Source organism: Cupressus sempervirens, chromosome 1 (assembly GCF_028749045.1).
Source record: "Cupressus sempervirens isolate cs-2001-9-10 chromosome 1, ASM2874904v1, whole genome shotgun sequence".
Taxonomy (NCBI): Eukaryota; Viridiplantae; Streptophyta; class Pinopsida; order Cupressales; family Cupressaceae; genus Cupressus; species Cupressus sempervirens.
In genome coordinates, this window is record NC_143118.1 from 672509600 (window position 1) to 672530267 (window position 20668).

The window sequence follows — 20668 nt, forward strand, 5'->3', positions numbered from 1 at the left end:
TCTTCACATAGGCATGCAACCACAACTTTATAGCCTTCCTTCAAGGCAATTTTTCTAGTTTCATCTATGACCTCCACATTGAAATCTGTGCCCTATTTTTTTTTCTTGATAACATCAATTTTCCACATATGGTTTCATTAAACAAAATTGTTTGCAACATTATATTAAAAAATAAAAATTCATTGTTCTACTTACAAGTCAAGATTTTAGATTCATATAGCCACCAGAGCCAAGTTTGTGTTGGCCAACCTTTTCTACTCTCACTTTTGTAGCCACAAATGTGTCCTACAGTCTATGAACAATCTCAAATATCTTAGATTATATATTTACAAATATCAATAATTAGTGCATGATTACAATGTACTTAATACTATAATGACATACCTCTTTTTGCCCTGTGTTGCTTCATTATCTCTATCTTCACATAGCCTTTTCTCCTTTGCATCTTCTATTATTTCATTCCACTCCATCGGTGGAATCATAGGAGGACGGTCATACTTTGGGTTATCCTTAAGAGCCCTTCTATATTGATCCCTCACAATCTTTAAATTCTTTGCTACTCTTTTCAGAAGTAGGCCAGTGTCAAAAATGTTTTTCCCAAATTTCTCCTCAATAGATACAATCAACTAATTTTTTAATTCCACGGCTTGTAAATTCCATCTTTTTAAAAACAAATAGATTGTTAGATCCATAACTTTAATATATTATAATAAATAGAAGAAAAGAAAAATTATGTAGCAATGATATGAAACTACGTACCTTTTACATATGGTCGGTCCAAATATTCTCAATGTCATATGAAACAGATGTTCAAAGAAAGCATTATTACCTACAAAAACATAAAGGACTTATCAATCCAAAATGAGTAATGTAAAAGTAAACTAAATTTACACTTTAAATAATATCAATTTTAAAGCACCTAGAAGCTTTCGTTCTTTTAATGGAAACATAGTTTTATTATTCAGCAACAATGTCCCTTCACACAAACTAGTACTAATGACACGAATTGCTCTAGGAAATGGATCAATTTTAGTAGTACTGCTCTCTATTGGTCTATCAACTGAAACATCATAAAAATTGAATGACAATTTTAGTACTACTCTCTATTGGTCTACCTCCTTGCCTATGTCCATGTCTCTCTATGTGTGGGTATATATATATGTATGTATGTATGAATGAATGCATGGTTTATGTATGCATTTGTTTGTGTGTATGCAAGCTTTTGTAGACATCATTTAAGCACTGATATGCTACTTCATTGTTCATCAACTTGTAGAAAGACATTACAAAATATACACATTACAAAATATAGCAAAACAAGGTTTTACCAGTTCTATTGGGCATAGACGATGATGTTTGCATGGTCCTTGTTGTCGATAATGCAGCAGACAATAGTGGACCGCCAACTGAAGGAGGAGTCCACACTTCATCATGACCTAAAGAATAGAATACTGTTAGCAAAGACATTTGCAATGGATAAAGATCAAATGGGGTACTATCAAAAAATGTCCACAAGAAAAAGGGTAAGTGTTATAATGTTGATAAAAACAAACAAAGTGTTACTTACACGAAGGTACTGCGAAACAACCCTGACCATGTTCAGCATGTGATGTCGCAACTAGCACATATGTCTATACAAGAACACATAAATTTAGAGATCATGATCCATAAGATACTATCAAATATTAATATCTATTGAACTTCTATTACTACTTTAGTCGAATTACTGCTTACTTTCAAAGATTGGAATCTACGATCCAATTCTATTCTTAGTGCCTCTTTCTCCTCACTTCTATCACCCTTGATGATAATGTTAACAAGTTCATCATTGTATCTTTGCGTAATTTGTTGGGTGATGAATATAGGGTTAGTACTAAGGCTAATGTCATGTAGATATGACGCCTATATTTTAGATTGCATTTGATCAGCGATCATTGTAGCTTTTTTCTATCATTGTGACATCAAATATTCGTATACTTTTATCAAAATAACTCCAAAGACATAAAGAAAAGAACATAATAATATGACATTTGTTTCTATATTAACATTAAAATTTACAATAATTAATGTTTTCCTCTATTGAAGGTGTCTGAGATGGTGCATCCATATTGCCTGTGAAAAAAATCAGTATGTCTTAGAAATTAGCAGCGAAATTAAAGCAATAGACTTACCAAAAAAAATATTAATAACAAAGTAGATTGTATATGTAAATCATTTATCTTAAGTGAAAAATTTAGCATAACTAATGTTTATATCTAAAAATATATTTGACATGTTCTACTTAATTTTTATATGTGCACATATGGCTTGGAAAGAAATATTTGGTCATACAAGACCCCATCATAGTTGAAATTGATCCTACCTAGACATTTCATTGATCATCATGATCTTCATCTATGATATCATCATCATCGTCATCGTCATTGTCATCATCACCATGATCGTACTTGTCACTTTGATCATCATCATCACCACCACCATCTTCATCACCATCATCATCCTCTTGATCACTATCATCATCATGACCATCGTCACCATGATCATCACCATCTTCATCACCATGATCATGATTTTCATCAGCATCATCATCATCATCATCACCATTATTGTTAGCATGACCAAAATCATCACCATCTTCTTCTTCTTCATCACTGGGTAACTGTCGTTCTTGATAATCACTTACTTCCTCTTATGCTTCTTCAATATCTTCTTATTCAATTACATTATACTTTATCGGCCTTCCTCTTGGGTCATGTCTAACAACAAATGACCAACCTGATTTGTGTGTAACACGAAAGTAAAACACTTTCTCGCATTGGCTTGGAAGAACATAGGGCTCATTTCCAACTAGCTCAAATGACCTGGTATTAATCATAGTAAATCCACTATCATGTTCAATAATAGTCCTATCAAGATCATTTCGATTCAGTCATAACCTAAACCATTTGATGAAAAATTGAATAAATTAAATTCGCACTCAAGTATATCATCCAAAATACCATAGGATCAATTTTTAGATTGTTGAGGATGTATGTCAGTTCTAGATGAAATATTGGTGATCATGAAGATAAAACTTATCTCAGAATCACACATTTTCTTAGTTTCATCTAACTTTTTTGTGCAGAATTTATAGCCATGGTAGTACATAGCTTTGTGGTGTTTGACCTATAATTATTCAAACATGTCAAGAATCTTCTTATTGATCTATGAGTTGATTTTAAACTTATGTCTCATGATTAGTAATCTTATGCATACCTTTGTATCTCTTAAGCCATGTATTAGATCAAGTACCATTGGCATAACATTGGGATCTCCATTATGATGACCTTCTTTAACCAACAATGCAACACCATCCCATGTTAATGAGTAACCATTTTCTTGACACTGTTCAATCCATACTGTCATCCAATCAAGATTGTTTGCAATATACAAGTGTACTGCATCCCACTCATGACCAACTATAAAGAAGACAATTACACCAGTTAGAAATAACTTTTATATATATATATATATATATATATATATATATATATATATATATATATATATATATATATATATATATATATATATATATATATATATATATATATATATATATATATATATATATATATATATATATATATATTGATGATGGATAAGAATTGTTAAATTACAAAAAAAATATTATAATTACCTCTCACCCTCCTCAATCTACCTTTTCCCATCAGGTACTCCCTTTTGAATTTTTAATTACAGTTGGGATCCCAAATGCGATCTACATAGATACCTGTTGCAAACTTTGAAAGATATTCACTGATATACACCATGGTCTAGTATATCATATATCCCTCTATCATAGAACCCTCAGGATGTGCTCTTTGTTGAACCAAGCCCTTCATAAATTTCAAGTGCCTCTCAACCATCCACATTGATCTAGCTTGTACAATTCCACACAATTCAATCTCCTCAACTTGATGTATGAGGTAGTGTTCTTGAGCATTGAAAAATGTTGGAGGTAAACACTTTTGCATTTCACACATAAGCTATGTAATTTTTCTCTTCCAATATTTTATATCTTTTTTATCAATTTCTTTAGATGATAACCACCTAAAAGAGTTTCAACACACAAAAACACATAAAGGAGATTTCAAATAAAATTACACAATAGATTTCAGATAAAAAGCTACAGATCTAAGAAAAAACACTTCTAACCTCATGTATTTTTCAAGATCATATATAAATTATTTAATGTTGTTGTCAAACTGTTGTGGAAGGGATAGAGGTAGGATGAATTGCAATCATTAAAAAATGATCATTTCAATATATTATTAAATAATGCAATTGGTACTACATTGAATCTTACAAATATACTGTAAATAGAAAACATGACTTACTTTCAAAAAGGTATGCCAATCATGTGTTTTCAACCCTGGCCCAAAATCACCTTTCTTTGATAAAAGAGTGCTTATATTTGAAAAAAATCCTATTGGAATTTTTTTTTTTTTTATGACTTCTTTTAATGCATCACTTTGTTGCTCCATTAATAACCAAGGAAGGGCACTTGTATTTATGCGGTCTCCATTCCTATTTGATTTAATGAAAAATTTTAGTGTATGATTGAATTCATGAATGTTAGTAAAATTTTTAATAATTTGTTCTCTATCATGCCTTCCATCCAACATTTTCCATAGTGTCTCTATTACATTCTTTTCAATATGCATAGTATCAAACAAATGTGCAATTGGGAGATCATTGTAGTAAGGTAACCTACTAAATTGAGTAGGATAACTTTTCATTCCTCTAGGAAGTTGGTCATTGATGCCTTGACGACCTTCACAGGCATCAATTATAGCATTAGTAGATATAAGATAATATCAAAATAAAAATTGTAAACTTCGGACGAAAAATTGGACATTACCTCGACGATTTAGTCGATCATATTCCAACTTCCATAAATGAGCTGCCATTCTTCATGGCCTTGATGATGTCTCTTCTTTCCTATTGAAAAGATGTTTTTTGACAATTCAATACCTATGATTATTGTGGAGAAAGTGTCTAAACTCATCAAACACCTACTTTTCTAAACTTCTCGAATGATGACATTTCATCTTCGGACCACAAATTGGATATAAAAATTTTCCCTTTGTTTTAAGACCAAAAATATCATGTATAATTGGATCATGTATAACTATCATGCACAACTTAAGTATTCAATAGTAATGTGTAAGCACTATAATAGACCAAAAATATGTGATATTAATAATATAACATACCGCAAAAATGAGTTAGCCCAGGGGCATCATGTATTGTCCATACAAGCATTGCATGGAATTGAAATTGTCGGTGTCCTATCAGTCTAGAGATGTCATACTATAAGGTCCCTCCTCACATGTACTTATTAAATATGAATTTCTTTGTCAAATCTATTGTAGGAGATTTGAATGGATATGGAGTAATATTGTAGGTTTTTAGATGTCCTAATGAAAACTGAGAACAAAAGATACATCCATGTTTTCATACTTAAATATTAGAGAATGACTATGTTGGCACTAACAATAATACAAGGTGTTTCACTTAATGATGATGTTATTGATTTTGTTACCTCAATGATTAGGATTCTATGCATTTAGATAGTTCAATATTCACTATTGGTGATGTTATGATGTTTAGGTATATGCATGCCTAACAATGATTATTCTCGTACTTAATCTGAATTAATGAATAAGTTATATGTCATATTGATTAAGTAATTACTGATGATTAAATGATGTGAGGCCTTGCCCTGACCCTTCATAGCCTTAGTTGTTACTTTATCATTTTGATACTCACGACTCGAGATGTCGAGACATTATCAGATACTTGAACATATTACATTATTTTATGTTGTGTGATGTTACTTTTAGATATTGATGTTCGTCATTTAAGGTTTTATGTATATGTATGTTGATGAATTAAGTAAAAAGGTAGGATTAACATTTTGGTTTAAGATATTTTAAATGGTTAAGAATTGAATAGGATGAGAGGAACCTTGATTTTGTTATAAATGGATGTTTTAATTTATGTGATTCCTGATATGTATATATACATATGTACATGTGATTTTTGGGACTACTGATGTGTGCAATGAGTGTGTAGATATTTTAGCCGAGGAAACTGACAGAGGAACATAACTGATCCCTATGTGCTCATTGTGGAAACCTTGTTGTTCGTAACCAAATTTATTGTGAGATGTATGTATGTATCTTTCTGCGATCAGTAAATGTTAATGTTTGTAACTATGTTCTTTTAGTGTCACTTGACACTCGTGAATTGTTTGTGCTCTATAGCATGCTAGTTAGGGTTAGCTGTGTAACCCTTGGACCTAAGTTGGATTAAGTTAGTATCTTTTTCTAATTTGATTCTTAATCGAGTTTAGTCATCCTTAATCTAGGTTAGAGCTTAATCTGCATTTTAGAGTTGTTAGTTGGTCCTAATTATTTCCTAGCTTTTGTTTGGCTCTAAACCTATTTCTAAGGCTTTAAAACATGAAATAATTATACCCAAGGGGTATGGGTATGGGTTGGGGGTCTTTTCCAGCCCCTAACCCCCTTTTGTTGACTTTTGAGATCACTCAAAAAGTCTCATTTTGCCTTTGTGCGAAAATTGCAAGTGGTTACCATGAGTTGCCTTACCTCACCTCCACTTAGTGGTTAACCATAGTATGGGTTGAGTTAGGAGCTTCTAGATTTGTAGGTGGGTAGGAGAAGTTATTGATCCCTTTGGTGGTTGAGTTTGAGGCTTATTTAGAGGCCCTTCTGGGACTAGTGGAGGTTGTTACCCAATCTCTACATTTAGAGAGGAGTCTTGGAAGATTGAAGCAAGAAAAGGAAAAGCTCTACTCAAACTTGTTCATTTTCCATTACCTCTTTGTGTAGGTAGGAATTCTCACCTCCCTTGTTTAGATTTCATGTTTGTTTCTTGCGTATGCTACCTTGTTGTTGTGTGAATGTTTGTAGGATTGTGGGTATATTGGGAAAATTTGAAAACCATGTTATTTTGGATGATATCTTTTCATGTTTATGTTTTGAATTTTGAGATGTTCTTGCATGGGTGTTTTGGCATTACTCACCCTTGGAGAGGGCAAAAGTGGCCAATTTTGAGAAAGGTCTATTTACTCAGACTCCAACCAGTGTAGAGTCTCTTCTCAAGATGAGAAGAGGGAGAAAGGGTAGGGTGTTATGGGCCCCTACCTGTTAGCACAAACCTTGTATGATTATGGTATGTTGAAATGGAAGAAAGAAAGTTCTTGGTTTATAGCCCCGATTGGGCATCTATTTGGTGTTGTTCTTGACTTATCCTGGTTGGAAAAATCCACCTTTCCCTAGTGTTGATTCATCATGAATCATATAGTGAAAACCTTGTATGAATATGCATGTTTGATTTGTTTCTTGGTCATGCTTGTTATCACCTGATCAGATTTTGTTTCCTCCACGGTTCATAGAAATGTGTTGTAGATTTTGTTATGAATCCCTTGATGAGGGTCATGAAGAAAGTTCAATTGAATTGTTTTAATTCAAGATTGAAATCCTATGTAATTTTTATTTCGAAACTTTGTGGTAATGGCAACGAAGCCAGGTTTTCTTCCTGGTTCTTTCTCGGCTGAGCCTTTGAATCAGGTTTGCCAATAAAATGGTGTTTGAGTAAATATGCTTGCATTGAGTTTTATAGCTTTGTTTTCAATTTTGCATATGTAATTTAAAAATTAGATGTGATGGTGTTACATTACTGCACATTTTTATGGTTGGTAATCACATTCATTTAAATTAGATTTATCAGATAACATGTTGATATATACTTAGCTATGCAATTTTAAGTTTAAAATATGTTAAAAAAATTTTCCTTTGAGTTGTGCTTAATTTTTATCATTATACATGTGCGTGAGGAAGTTAAGTGAATTTATTTGAATAATTGTTTATTACATTTTATCCTATTATCACTTTTAAATATTAAAACAAAACTTGTTGGTGACCTAGGCATGACACATACACAGTGATACCATTCCATAACTTCAACAACTCGTCAATTAGGGGCTCAATATACATGTTCATATTTTTAACTTGGTATTTACCTAGCAATTGAATGAACATAAACATTATGTAATTATTATAACCATTTTCATGCATTATTTATAAATTAATTTAGATAACTATAAAATAAAAAAATACCTGCCACAATCATTGACAACATTATGTGCTCCCTCTTTATGGACATCCAAGGAGGAATGTTATTGTTAATTACAAAAATAGGCCATACTAAGTAAACAAATCTCATATCTCCATATGGATTGACATCGTCCGTCGCCAATGAAAGTTTCAGATTATGAGGTTCTTTTTTAAAGTGTGACCATGTTTCTTCTATCTCTTTAAATGCAGAACCATCAGTAGGCATTCACATAATGTCATCCAAACTTCTATTGCGTGCATGGTAATCCATAAATTGTGCCAAGCTAGTGCACTAGAATAACCATTCAAGGTGTGGAATAATGTGAATGTACCGAAGAACCTTGTGAGGCACTTTTTTTGTTATTTGATCTGATCAATATCTACTAACATGAAAATCAAGGAATTTTGTTGCAAATTCATGTTGTTTATGATATAGAATGTGATCATTGGGACATGCATGTATTTTCTAATACTTCATTCCAATCTGATCCATAATGATAGATAATTCTTGGTATGAACGAGGCAAAATGTTTGATGGTGGTAACAAAAACTCACTAATCAACCTACAACAAAAAATATGCATTGTTAATATAATGAATAGTAATTGTATGCTAAAATTGAAGATGAAAAAAATGACATACCTTAGCATACGTCACATTGCTACATTGGATATACTATTCATAACCTTTAAGTTCACCAACAACACTATAGCTGATAGTAGAGATGTTTGGGAGCCTTCATATAAGGGCTTGTGTGCCTTCTCAAGTAAAGGTATATCAAAACCATCTTCATCATTATTATTAGATTTGCTAGTACCATCATTGTGAGCCTCTTCATCACCTACCCCAATACCATTTTCTTCAATCATGTCCTCTGGAACATTATCATCTTCTTCCATGGGAGTATTATCCTCAACTTGGATATTCACACCTCCATGTTCCTCCAGTAGGAAATCCACATTCAGCAATGGACAAAAATCATGGCCCCCTTCAACATGACCATATTGCCTACAATGACTCTGGGCTATTATGATTAGAATTCTTCGATTCTTTAAGCCCTTAAAATTTTTGCAAGGACAATAACATTTATCAAGTTTTCTTCGAAACTGAGCCCACAATGCAGTCATTGTCTCATTATTTTGTTCTAGGTTTATATTGTCAGGCATGGTCTTTCTTCATAGGAAAATATACCTGCAAATAAATTGGACATGTTGTAGTTAATGTTTATATTTGCACATATGGAAATTGTTGATTAATGTTTTCAAATGTAACTAAAATGATCCTATAATTTCTATAAGGCCTAGATGTTTGCAAAATGTCGATTTATAGACAATGTATCTTAGTTATTTGCAAAATGCCTCAAAGAGATGTCACAAGCTGAAAGTTACTTAGATGCTAATAGCAGCATTCCATGACTAATCTTGATAGCAATGACTAATCTGATTAATGCATCAACTAATAGAGATGACTAAAAGATTGAAACATATTAATGCAATCTTCAATCAAGAACATGTGAGCTCAAAAGATGGGTAAATCTCCAAATCTCATGAGCCTAAGATCAAAGTGCCATCATTTGATAAATTGTTGGATTGAAATATGATCTAGAAAGGGCCTTTCCACATAGCATGTTGGCACTATTTGGCAATCGTCAATCATGTGGTTATTGCAAAGAGGCTAAGGACCAAACATGGAATCATGGAGATAGTGCACAACTATACAAAGAAAATGCAAGAAACATCAAAGAGATTGTTAATTGTTCAATGGCCTTATTAAAGACAAAGCTTGGCACTTGAAATGGATAGTGCAATTGTAAGGAAACTTGGCAACAAAGAATATAACCGTTTCCACATAACCCATAATAGATCTGAAATAAACACGGAATTAAAATCCACATGCAAGAGAATAGAAAATATACCCACAAAATTGTGACACAAGATATACCCTGGGAAACCCTCATTGAGGGAAAAAACCCAACCTCCAAAAGCATCCATCATCATGTATTATTCAGCAAAAATACCATTGCCATACAACCATGGAAGCCTTCATGGCCATAGCCACAACCGAGCAAACTATGTGAACAAGCATGAATCCACACATCCCATGCCATGCTTTCAACCTTCACAAATGCTCCCTTGGCTAACCTGTCAAGCCTTGTCCCGCTCGACTCTTGCCTTTTGTCTTCTCTTTGTCACTCTTTCTCCTCTCTATACAACAACTACCCTTGTGGCTGCTTATATAGTAGCAAGTCCCACAAAACCACTAAGTGGTATTACATAAACCATGTGCTAAAACCATGTGCTACCTAACCCACTGACCCCACATTTAATATTGGGCATTTAATTCTTTTCCCCCAATATTAAATAATTACATAAAATATTTTCACAATGTTACAATACAACTCATCAAGTATATCCCATGGGAATCTTTACATGTTGCACGTCCATCTAGGTACAACATTACATAATAAAAATAAAATAATAAAATAACAATATTATGCAATGTGTGCAACACCCATTATCTCAACAATCTCCTACTTGTTGTATACATTGCATAGGGTCAATCCATAGCCTCATAAATGAACAAGGGAACAATCCCTCCCAGCACATCCACCATCATGGATCAAAATACACCAAGTGCTCCATTCTAGTACCCACAACAAAATCAAAGTATCCAGCATCTCAAACATAAATGATCTCACCTCCTATTATGCCACTCCCACTGGACATACATAGAAGCCATCCAAAGAGAAAGCCACCCAACCTGTTGCATTAAAAGATCATAAAATCCTGTACCAACTGAAATTCCAAGCACAAATAACCTGATCCAAAGGTAATCACATGTATCCATAGTTGTCAAAATATCCATAGCTGAAATAGCACCCACAGCAAAGTGCCAAACCCATCCAACTATCTATACCTCAAAGGTATAACAAGTGAATCTCATATCACTGACATATCCAATCTACAACCTGCAATCACAAGCTTCAAGAGCAATACCTGCCACATATATACCAAGAAGCTCCCACTGCAAAAGATAATGTCAAAACTATAACCAATCCACTCAACACATCTCAAAGAAGTGAATCCATGTAGTATCAAGGACATCCACAATACATAAACTGATATCCTGCAAGAACAACTCTCCAATACTCTCCCAAGTTCACCATAACCAATAGAGGAAAGAGAAAGAAATAACCATGTCATCTCTCACATGACAAACATGAGCACAAACCAGTGATCACAATCTCTAACCAATCTCAAATCCAATGTAGGAAAAATTGAACATCCAGGAAGATAACCAAGACCAGAGAAACCATGTAAATCATAACATGTATCATGTGCTTCTACACACACCTCTAGATGTAAATTGTGCAAGTATGATCTCCTCCATAAAACCCCAACAAGAAGCCTCAACAACACCCAAACCATACCATATAACTAATCATGGATGTAAGCCTCTCACAAGAAGATCAAACTCATAAACCATTCCTAAACCAAGGAATAACCATTCCTAATCCAAGGAATATGCCCAATATAAAACCATCTCCCAAACTCAACCAGCATAACAACATATGCACATGGAGATAACCAATGCTAAACTATCTCTCAAATGAACCCTCCAGAACTAACTCATGTACCATAGCTCAAGATCCATATCCATGAAAGACAAGCATAAATATAATGCAACTGAGAGAAAACAATGGGCTATACCTCTCAAGTAGCAAACCGCCGAGTAGACTAAGAGTGGGGAATGAGAATGCTCATCAAGATACCCAAGTCTCCAACCAAGACTCATCTAAGAACAATCTCCTCTCAAGTCCATATTAGGTGACTGCCCCTCGGACTTCCTGCTGAAACCATCAACCGTCCCAACAAATACTTCTCTAATCCAAGAGAAATTAGCGTCACCACCGTCTCTAAGTATCCATGAGCACCTGTAACCAATCAATCCATGCCAACTCCAAATGCAACATAGCAATATCATGAAGTATCCAGCTTATGATCAGTGTACTCAATACCAAGAAACTAAACTAAGATCAATGTCAAAGTTCCAACCATGGCCTCAGGAACATAAACATGACAACATGATCTTATCATCTCAACCAAAGAGATAACATGCTCCATATGAACACACCATAACATGTCACAACTCTAAACGCGTATCAAGAGTATACCATGACATAATAATGAAACCATCCTCACACCAAGGATAACATGCCAAATAAAAGCATAAACCACACCTTTGCCAAGAACCCTGTGAGTCCTCAAGATGCAACCATCTCCACACACCATGAAGAAAACCATCTCCACATACCATGAAGAACCATCTCCACACACCATGAAGATAACCAAGAACTCCATGAGTCCTCAAGATCTAACCATCTTCAAACACCATGAAGATAACAAGTGCACCATGCAAATGTCAAAGATGCTTCTGCAGCAACAGGATCTAAGACAAACCTCCAACATCTGCAAACACTCAATAAATATATCAATGCCAACAACTCTCACTCAGCCGTGGTACCAAGTCACCTATGGCATCATAAAATCCATCCTCTCCAAACCAAGAAGATATAAACCAAACCAGGAACTAATCCTGCACTGTCACCCCATCACTGTCACAAGCTCCCACTAAACCATGTATCCAAGCTATCCATGACATAATGATGAAAAACCATCCTCTAACCATGAGAATCAACCAAGGCATCAAAATATCAAAGAACTCAAAGTGCACATCATGAGCTCCTCAAAAGAAACCAAATAACCATGATCCTCAACCAAGAAGATATACCACCATAACTAAATTAGAAAATCCAAGCTAATGAACATCAAGGATGTACCTTTATATCCAATCATGTCATGCCAAAATCCATGGTACCATGATCACATCCATGAACCGAGCATCTGGCTCTCAAAGTGTCCAACCTGTCAGCATAAAATAGTCAACCACAATCCTCCACCATGACTGTACCTGGTAACAACATCTCATCCCTTCTACATGAAGAATAAAAATCAGCAAATCATGTGACTTAAGGCATAGACAACCCAAATCCAAGCCACCAATCTGAATATGCATCAATAATGAAAGATCAATGGGCAAAGACAACCCATAACCAAGCTATAAATGCAACCTGTAAGTATAGACCGCTTACAACACTGCACAACTTGTAGACCCAACAAGTCATCATGCATATCCAAACCAAACACTGATAACCATATCATCATGAGACCAATTTGAAATATGAACTGAGTATGCAATGACATCAAATCTTAAATCTTCCAATGCCATAAACTCGCAATGTTACCATAGTCAAAATATACCTATAAATTGTTCAGATCAATATTTCAACAAATAAATCATGCCAAACCTGCACCAAATCTGAACCAATGTGTAGAGCTCTCCAAGAGCTTTTCGTTGACTACTCAAAGTCCAAAATCTGACTCTGTATGCCCAAGTTATGCCCTAATCCGTGCTCAAAATAAATAAGATCTAACTTTAGGGCTCTTAAAACCTGACAAAATATCAAAATCATAGAACCAAACCTAAAAAATCTTGTAGTGCTCTGAATTAGCTTTCCAACGCCTATAAGAACTCTAAAATCCGATATTCTGAGAGAAAGTTATGGCCATTTTACTAAGACAGTCTTTTTACCATTTTCAGTACGATTTTTCATTTTTAATTTTTTCAGTGACGAAAATTCCGACGGGATTAAATTTGACGGCCATCATGGGCTGAAACTAAAAAAACTCTTTCATTTCCTCTAAACATGGGCAAACTAGGGCATATTATATATCAAATTTATGGAAATGTCAACCCGGATCCAATGGTGAGGTCTGTTTTTACCCAGGAGGTCATTTCTGCAAGCTACCCCCCAAAACCCTCATTTTAAATGAAGACATCCGAAAAACCTTTTTATCTAACAATTTCCCATGCCCAAATCTTTTAACATCCCATCATAACAACAAACCCAAAACCCTCAGATCTGCAATAAATCATTCATATATCTTGCCCTTTTTTTTTCTTTTTTTTTTAATCCTCTCATGCATTCCCATGGATTCAATCTAGGGTTACAATAATAAAACCATAGCTCTGATACCACTTGTAAGGAAACTTGGCAACAAAGAATATAACTGTTTCCACATAACCCATAATAGATCTGAAATAAACACAAAATTAAAATCCACATGCAAGAGAATAGAAAGCATACCCACAAAATTGTGACACAAGATATACCCTGGGAAACCCTCATTGAGAGAAAAAACCCAGCCTCCAAAAGCATCCATCATCATGTATTATTCAGCAAAAATACCATTGCCATACAACCATGGAAGCCTTCATGGCCATAGCCACAACCGAGAAAACTATGTGAACAAGCATGAATCCACACATCCCATGCCATGCTTTCAACCTTCACAAATGCTCCCTTGGCTAACTTGTCAAGCCTTGTCCCACTTGACTCTTGCCTTTTGTCTTCTCTTTGTCACTCTTTCTCCTCTCTATACAACAACTACCCTTGTGGCTGCTTATATAGTAGCAAGTCCCACAAAACCACTAAGTGGTATTACATAAACCATGTGCTAAAACCATGTGCTACCTAACCCACTGACCCCACATTTAATATTGGGCATTTAATTCTTTTCCCCCAATATTAAATAATTACATAAAATATTTTCACAATGTTACAATACAACTCATCAAGTATATCCCATGGGAATCTTTACATGTTGCACGTCCATCTAGGTACAACATTATATAATAAAAATAAAATAATAAAATAACAATATTATGCAATGTGTGCAACACCCATTATCTCAATAGCAATGGGATTAGTAAGATATCAAAAAAAAATTCCCCATTGTTCCACACAAAAAAGGCCTCCTTCTCTTTGCGGTCACCAAGGACACATTCCCACATTTCCTACCATTCTAGTATTAGAAACACCATGGGATGTGGGGAAAAAAATAAAGTCATGAATAGAGGCTTGGAAGTAGTGGATAGAGGCTTGAAATCCTGTTGAGGAATATAATCAGAAGATGAACAAAAAATGTGGACAAATCCTAGAATGATGATTAATAATTTTAAAACAATACACCATTAGTCAATTTAGATGACTCCATTCAAAGAGATTGTTGATTGCAATTCTCCTTAACTAGAAGATCTGGCCATTGAGTTATAGAAATCTCCAACAGCTCAAAATATAATCTAGAAAATTGAAGATATCAATATGTTGAAAGATAACTGAGTTGTAGTCATAAATATAATGAAGGAACCAATGTACCAGTGTCGAAGTAAAATGAGTTTTGAATTTACAGTCATATGCCTTGTGTGAATGCCAAAAAATTATATGTAGATAACATTAAAAATAAAATTTGAAACCTAAACAAAAATTCCTAGATGAGGAAACGTGCAACTTATCAATTCCCAATCAGACCTTATTGATGCTTCGATGCCACTTGATGGATTTATACAAAGTCATGTGTGTTGGCACATGATAAAACGAAGACTAGAAATTATATTCCTACAAGTTTCTTGCAAGTGAGCTCAACTGTTGCTTTCACACTACCAAGACAATGAATATTTGAGGCAAATTGTTTAGTAATAACTCTTCCTTTTGCAGAAGCAATCTTTCTCAATAATGCTTTGGCAACATCTGTTTCACTGGTAGTTCTTCCAGGTGAAAGAATGTGGAGTCACTCATCATCTGACAATAGAACTAATTTCAGCAAGGAGCATAATCTTACAACTATCAAGTACATTTGATATTCCAAGAACTTTGATGGACCATAGAGAATCTAATCAATTCCTGAGCATGGAAAATAAAATAGCAATTTTATAATTCACTGACACAAATTAAATAATAATTATCTAAGAAGTATTCAATTATATTAGACACAAAACCTTGATCCTTGAGAAACAACCATCTATTCATTGAATTTTTTGCTAAGACACTGAGTCAAAGGTATTCTATTTCCATTTTTCATTTGACACTCTACTAACAAACAAATAGAAAATATTTTTAAAACTATATCCACAAAAATCCTCATCAAATGGGTATATGAAACTTCAATAGAACAAAATGTTATGTGAACTATAGTTAAATAATACGGCTCTAGTTTTTTATTAAGATTTTCAACTATTATACCCCATTACAATTTTATTTTCAAGCTTCTTATGCAAAAGGATTTTCTAGAAAATGGTCAAAGGTCATTTAGTGAACTAGAAATTGAAACCTTCCTGAAATCCAATCAAAATATTGATGTTAGATATTTTCTAGGGCAATTGAGGGATACAAATCCCTATAATCATCTCAATCCACATATATGATGTGGCTTTGAAGTTTTGAATGGTTCAAAAAGATACATATTTAATAAATAAGCTTCTCAAATACAGGGTAAAGAATTGTTTGGTCTAGCATCTCAAAATTCTCCCTTGATCCCCTAAAATCAACAACATTCTCATCTTCCAGGTAGCATATATGTTGGAAATCATATCAATCCCTAAAACATAGAAGACAATAGCATAACATTGCTAAGATACATGTCAGTAAGGATAGATGGGAGAAGGGTGTGTAGAGATAGTCGAACCTTTTATTAGACTGAGATACAACACCCATCCAGAAAAATGCTGCACTCTTAAAGTGGTGTAGGATATTTGTGGAGTTTTATGCTTGTATAAGATTCCCAAGCTTCACCATTCATGGATTTTGTTACCTTTTCATTGCTAAAACTCAGTTGTTTCTAAGATTTTAATGCATTCACCTTCAAGTACACAATTGAAGTTCTTCAAAGTTGTATCATAAGTTCAGTTCCTTCGGAGGGATTCCTTCTAAATTCTTATGCACGGAGATGTGTATGTGTGTAAAAAGATAAAGATATTGTTAAGAAGTGGGGGGCATTGAGAAAGACTGGATGGATAAGTAATGCCTTCATTTTCCCAATCCAAGCATTATTATAGAAATAGATCTGTATGAAAAGTGGCAAATTTGGAGAGGACCCATTTTTGAAACTTTAAGAATCAATTTAGCTCACCATAAAATACCCAATATCTACCATTAAATTTTGGGTTGCCCAATTCAAGAACACTTATTGAAAGGCATTATATTATTGACACAGGGCTCTCAAATTGCCAAGTCTGCAAAAATATTTAGGAGTCTACAACATAAGAATTCATGCTCAAGATGTTAAATTTTGGATTACCCAATTCAAGCACACTTATTGAAAGGTGTTACATTATTGACATAGGTCTCTCAAATTTCCAAGTTTGCAAAATATTTAGGGGTCTACAATATAAGAATTCATGCTCAAGATGTTAACATTTATACTTCACTTTGATAGCCTCTCTTCAGTTTTTATCAACATAAACAAGGTACCAAGAGTCTAAACCATGAATAGTCCACGAAAAATAAGAGTTTTTCCAAGAGATATTGGGAAGTTTTGGATCTCTACAAGTTGTGTTTCACTATCCCCATCTCTTGTTGCATGAAAAAAAAATCTCCAGGGCTACATCATTGGCCTCTCATACAGCCCAAGATCAAGCCTCAAAACAACATTTTGTCTCATTGGAAATCCATGTGACAATTACAATGCAGTATATCTCAAATCATATTAAATCCTTTGGCTATCAATAGTTTTTCTTAAAATTAAGCATTTCCTAAATATGAAATGTCAAGTACTGGTAAAACCTGAGATTAATTGTTTACATTTAGTTTACAATAATTCTCATTGCAAATGTGGGTTTCATGGAGTAAAACTGATCTTCCTTACCTCCTTAACCATTTGGAAGTATTTGGAAGTAAGAGATATACTGATGAAGAGTTTGTTTTCTTTCATTGTTCTTTGATTATGACCATTAATGTTGGGTAACTTATGCAGGAGAGAAATAGATTTAGGTCTTATTTTCTCTCTAATCTCAATGTACCGGATGAGGGAAAATTCAATATGATATAGATGGAGGATAAAAAGATAATGTTGATGAAAGATCAAGTAATACTACCCTTAAGGCGAAATGGGGAAATATTGAAAAGAGAATCTTCCAAGGCTCCATCTACACCTACATAATATAATGGGCAGAAAGATACCATAACAACTGAGTTACATATGCACAACTTAACTACCAATCAACGCATCTTTGATCAATGTCCTTGTTTTTGTATTCATTCTGAGTTACTCTTTGGTCCAAACTGGTTATAGGGGAGTAAATTGCTCCATTTGTAGGGTTATCAAAAAGAGTTATAAAAGTGAATTAAAGATGCATTTAGTGTCTCTTTCAAAAGGTGTTGTGATTATTATGCAATAAATATAACAGTGGAGCCTCATAGCTGGTGAATTGAGTTCCCATGAAGACACTAAGAACTCACACCCATGTGACTTAAATAATCAACTTCATACTCATGCATTGTGATCCTTGTGACTGACTTAACTACCATTTACTACCCAATTTTTCTCATAAAATAAAATTAGCGGCAATAAATGTTCATCATCAGTACAACTATACATCTAAACTTTTAGGGCTAGAACAAGGGACTGAGTAGTAGAAAGGTATGTGACGGGACATAAGTCAAGATTGTTACTAATACTGAGTTGGTTGCATTTTGAACTCTTACAAATTCTAAAAGGAATTCTCCCTCTTATATTGACAACAATTTGAGTTACAGACATGTGATAATAACAAACACTACAAATTTTATTTATCTTTTACAAAATTGTTGTATTAACTATTACTTATGCACTAAACTGCTACTTTACAGGGTATAGAATTTCGAATCCATTCCTCCATTTCTATGAATTGACACAATTAGAACAAAAATGTCCAGCTAATAATCTATGCATTGCAATGTCATAAAATAGTTTGAATCTTCCAAAAGGCCTAGGTCAACATACCTATTTTAGCAAATAACATTTCAATGTCTTTAACAGATCTCTCCAACTTAGGGAGAGGTGTGTAGGCCTGCTCGATCAGAGTGTTTCTGCTCACCATATAACATCCCAAATGTAAGTCTCATCTAAGAATATCCTGTAAACTACATCTACTAAATAACACTACATGCATACAAACCTAATTTCTTATGGTTTGATATTATGTATTATCTTTCTTTAATTGCAAATTTTTCTTGTTTGTAATCTTCCTTTAAAGCTCATATTGTTTTCCTGGATTGCTCGAGAATTTTCTATATGCTTTTAGATATAGTTCAAAAATGGGGGCTAATGTACTAGTGGCATCACAGTTCCTACCAAGGAAAATTGCATTGGAAGATTGATATAGTAGAAATAATAGATTAGATTAGGAATTATAATTATATCAATCATGAGAGAAACCTAATATAGCCATTAGGATATGTGAGACTAGAAGGAATAATATGATTAATCATGATAGCCTTTTAAACAACACTAACTCAAATAACTTGTGGTGCAATATTATTTTGCACCTTGAAATTTGCACACATATATCAATTTCTAATAGTGTATCAGTTATTCATAATTTTAAATTGTTATTCAGAAATTGATATTTGATACAAAAGTTTCAAGTACAATGTTTCTTTAGCACTGTGGCTGTCAAGTTTTCAAGGAAAAGGGGATTGGTAGATCATATTCCATAACTAATGGTTGAAAAGGGGATCCAACATCAAGGATCTTTCCTTTAATAATATTTTTAACATCTAAGATCTATAGCTTAGCTGCATTTAGCTCTAGTAAAACATCGTAGACTAATGTAGAAAATATATGAAAAAATGAACAATGTTCGATGCGTGCATAGTATGTTAGAAGAAAATCAGAACAAGATGGGTAGTAGAGGTGGACAATTACTAGGCCCAAATAAGTGATCACTTTGTCTACCTTATTCAATCCATCCCCTACAATCAATAATGGAAAATATTCTTTTGACTAATTAAAAAAAAATGTGAAGAGATATCCCAGAAATATAAAGAACTCAAAATTGACAACCACAGAAATTATGAAAAATCCTATGCATGAAAGAAATTTTTTTTTCCTCTCCTCTCATGGCATTTACACAATGCAAATATTTATTATCCTTTTTTGATGGAGCCATGAGAACACAGGATATGAAAACAACTGCAAGAGACATGAAGAGATCACTAAAATCCCTATTTTCTAAGCATTGGCCACATCTTCAAGGCATGCAAATTTTAAAAACATAGCAAGGCATGTGGACTGTTAAAATATATCATCTGGTGCTCAAAAGTCTATTATTTAATTGATGCACAATTTACTAACATAAACTAAGTTTTTATGTACATTCTTGCATCAGTATCTATGATACCTTTGTCTGCCATCTACAATGCCACTTGTAACATATTATGGCCTATACAAAATGTAATATGCTTATAGACATATGGACAAACCTTAGAATGGGGTCATTTACTAGACTAAAAAGATAAAGTCTAAAGAGAAAATGGAAATTTGGAAGAAGAAAGAAGACTTCCCTGAACAAATCTTGAGACCATTGGTAGTATAAGAGTGGCTA